Genomic DNA, 4,511 nt, shown 5'->3' with positions numbered 1-4,511 from the left:
ACTATTGTCACACTGTTTACAACAGAAGGGTTTTTCTCCACTGTGGATACGCTGGTGTGCCTTCAGGTGACCTTTCTGACTGAAACTCTTCTCACACTGTTTACAGACGTGAGTTTTCATTCCTGTATAAGTCATCTGACGTGTCTTCACTTCTCCTGGTGGAGTCAAAGTCTCGGTAAACAGTTGATGACTGTACAATCTTGGTTCGTCTCCGTCTCCTTTTTCCTGGCTGGTTACAATGCTGGTGATTTGCTGACAGTATTCTGAGGGGATCGGTCCCTTTCTGGGCATTTGGCAGTAGAGGTCGTCGTGGCTCGATCTGTATGTACAACCAGAACGGTGGACCTTAGCCTGGGAAGATTGAGACTCCTTCCTGGAGTGGTGGTTCATCATCTATACATGGACCGTGATGGCGTTGTAGGTTCTGTCGGGGAATGGACAATCTTCTCTCTCTCTGTCTCCCTATTATCCTCTCTTCTGACTCCTTATGGTCACTTTATTTATCCTCTCTTTGACTCCCTTTAATATGTTTTCTATCTGCTTCTCTCACAGAACTGAGTAAAGCCGGCTAAAAGGGGGTAGGTCCTGGTCTCTGTGGAATGAAGTGGAATTGATTTGTTTTTGAATACTTATAATACTGAGCAGAGTTCTGATCTGACCTCACTCACAACACAACCGGTTGCCGTGCATATGCCTGACTACACCGATGTGCGCATGCAGGCCGCCGCCCCTCCATATTTGGGCAAGAATGACATCATCAATATCACATCACCACCATGCCACTCCGTTATTATTAGACATTAGAAATGATGGCAAATTATGGCTCCCTACAACTATATTCACATTTACTGTTTATCAGATCTGCAGTCGGTACTTTGCGATATCTTTATTTTTGAGCCCCTCCTATACACAGGTTTAATGTTTGTCTTTAGTTCAATGCTTGTTTTGTAAACAAGACAATGAATGAATGGAACATTTACTTATGTATTTTTAATGTCTCTTCATTGTTAATGGCGTTTAATGTTTGTGTTTGCACCGTTTAACATCACCATTACATCACCTAATCAACATGAGTTAGACTTTAATATATTAGCACCCCTCACTTCACACGGGTGTGATTTTTTTCTTTTGCGTATAGCTTTTTTCTTTTTGGGCTTGACCCCGTCTTTTAACTGCTTGCAGCTATATTTTTCATTGTTTCCACACAAGGAATGGAAAGAAGAAGGGGGGGCGGGGACAAGGTGGGAAAGAAATCACACCTGTATAAACTGAGCTGTGCAGGCTGCTCAAAAACACCTGGCTGGCTGCCAGTGGTACTGCAGCTGTTCATACTCTAAAACAGACAGACAGACATACACACACGACCAGCCATTAGAGCAAGTTAGGCACCGCTCAAAACAAAAATAAAATATTAAATAAAAGACAAACACAAGTTATCAGTGGTTTTCAACCCTTTTCATATCAAGGCACATCATTATTATTCTGTGTTTGAGCCACGGACCACCATTTGATGAGATTCAGCCACTCAGAAACCACCAAAGACTCCGACGTTAGTCCGTTTATCGCCATCCGGATGCATGGGTATTTTATGAAAACCTTCACTTTCAATTCCCCCCCCCAAAAAATAAGGAAACAGAATCACAGTATAGCTAATGTGAGCATCGTGGCTTTAAAAGTCACCAGAACCGCGAGGATATTGTAACCGCGAGGTAGCGACGATTCAGTAATGAGCCGCTAACATCGACGTTCTGATCAATCACCTCAATCTGAGCCTCGATTCCGAGGAAAACGCTGCTAAAGATCGCACTTATAATGGAAGTGGACGGCGGGGAAACATTTCATTGACGGACCACAGCGGAAGCGAGCGCTGCCTCGAGCGACTGGTAAGCTACTACTCGGTAGATATTGGCGAGACCATTCTGAATCAATTAAGAACCTCTTCAATCAATCAGGTCAATGGCAGGAATTGACACTAGGAAAAATCACCTAATTGGCATTCAAAGGATTAAAGTACATAGACTTGGTTTGCGAAACATTACATCATAACTACCCTAAACACACATCCATAGACTTGGCTGGCCTATGGCGCAATTCCTATAGCGCCTCTCAAAAGTCTAGTCATTTCTGATCATTCCCCCCCTCCCCTCGTGTCAATGTGATGACATCATCAAACGACACATCGACACAACTTTGACCTTCACTGACAACTGTCAGCATCGACTTGCATGAATCACGCTGGTGTGTCTTGAGCCTCCCTAACCGATTGAAGCTCTTGTCACAGTGTTTACAGATGAAAGGCCTCTCTCCTGTGTGGATACGATGGTGTCTCTTCAGGTGACATGAAACTCTGAAACTCTTGTCACACTGTTTACAGTGAAACGGTTTTTCTCCCGTGTGGATACGCTGGTGTGCCTTCAGGTCTCCTATTTGACTGAAACGCTCATCACAAAGTTTACAACAGAATGGTTTTTTCTCCAGTGTGGATACGCTGGTGGCTCTTGAGATTGCCTAACTGATTGAAGCTCTTGTGACAGTGCTTACAGACGAAAGGCCTCTCCCCTGTGTGGATACGTTGGTGTTTCTTGAGGTCACCTATGTGTTTGAAACTCTTTCCACACTGTTTACAGCAGAAGGGTTTTTCTCCAGTGTGGTCACGCTGGTGTGTCCTGAGGTGACCTAACTGACTAAAACTCTTGTCACAGTGTTTACAACAGAAGGGTTTTTCTCCCGTGTGGATACGCTGGTGTCTCCTTAGGTTAACTATGTGACTAAAACTCTTGTCACACTGTTTACAACAGAAAGGTTTTTCTCCTGTGTGGATACGCTGGTGTCTCCTTAGGTTATCTATGTGACTAAAACTCTTGTCACACTCTTTACAGCTGAACGGTTTTTCTCCAGTGTGGATACGCTGGTGGCTCTTGAGATTGCCTAACTGATTGAAGCTCTTGTCACACTGTTTACAACAGAAGGGTTTTTCTCCAGTGTGGACACGCTGGTGTCTCTTCAGGGAACACATCTCACTAAAACTCTTGTCACACTGTTTACAACAGAAGGGTTTTTCTCCAGTGTGGATACGCTGGTGTGCCTTCAGGTTACCTATATTACTGAAACGCTTGTCACACTGTTTACAGACGTGAGTTTTCATTCCTGTATAAGTCATCTGACGTGTCTTCACTTCTCCTGGTGGAGTCAAAGTCTCTGTAAACTGTTGATGACTGTACAATCTAGGTTCGTCTCCGTCTCCTTGTTCCTGGCTGGTTACAATGCTGGTGATTTGCTGACAGGATTCTGAGGGGATCGGTCCCTTTCTGGGCATTTGGCAGTAGAGGTCGTCGTGGCTCGATCTGTATGTACAACCAGAACGGTGGACCTTAGCCTGGGAAGATTGAGACTCCTTCCTGGAGTGGTGGTTCCTCATCTATACATGGACCGTGATGGCGTTGTAGGTTCTGTCGGGGAATGGACAATCTTCTCTCTCTGTCTCCCTATTATCCTCTCTTCTGACTCCTTATGGTCACTTTATTTATCCTCTCTTTGACTCCCTTTAATATGTTTTCTATCTGCTTCTCTCACAGAACTGAGTAAAGCCGGCTAAAAGGGGGTAGGTCCTGGTCTCTGTGGAATGAAGTGGAATTGATTTGTTTTTGAATAATTATAATACTGAGCAGAGTTCTGATCTGACTCACTCACAACACAACCGGTTGCCGTGCATGCCTGACTACACCGATGTGCGCATGCAGGCCGCCGCCCCTCCATATTTGGGCAATGATGACGTCATCAATATGATATCTCTATTTCTATTTTGCGTATAGCTTTTTTCCTTTTTGGGCTTGACCCTCTCTTATAACTGCTTGCAGCTATATTTTTGATTGTTTCCACAAAAGCAAAGAAAAGGAAGGGGCGGGGGGGCAGGTGGATAACAAAATCACTGAACTGAGTGGTGCAGGCTGCTCAAAAACACCTCTGGTAAGCTACTACTCGGTAGATATTAGCCAGACCATTCTGAATCAATAAAAAAAAAACTCTTATCACATCAATCACGTCAATGGCAGGAATCGACATTAGGAAAAAATCACGTCATTGGCAGTCAAAGGGTTTTAAAGTCCATAGGCTTTGTTTGCAAAAACATGTCATCATAACTACCCTTAACAAAGATTAAAATCTATAGACTTGGCTGGCCTATGATGCAATTTCTAGCGCCTCTCAAACATGTTGTCATTTCTGATCCCTCCGCCCTTGTGTCGTTTTTCAACTTTGACCTTCACTGACATACTGTCACAGTCGACTTGCACAAATCACGCTGGTGTGCCTTGAGGCTGCTTAACACAGTAAAACGCTTGTCACACTGTTTACAACAGAAGGGTTTTTCTCCAGTGTGGACATGTTGGTGTGTCTTGAGATGGCCTAACTCATTGAAGCTCTTGTCACAGTGTTTACAGACGAAAGGCCTCTCCCTTGTGTGGATACGATGGTGTCTCTTCAGGTGACACACCTGACTGAAACTCCTATAA

This window comes from Protomyctophum parallelum (assembly GCF_964188405.1).
Source record: "Protomyctophum parallelum genome assembly, chromosome: 20".
Classification (NCBI taxonomy): Eukaryota; Metazoa; Chordata; class Actinopteri; order Myctophiformes; family Myctophidae; genus Protomyctophum; species Protomyctophum parallelum.
This window is presented reverse-complemented; position numbering follows the sequence as displayed.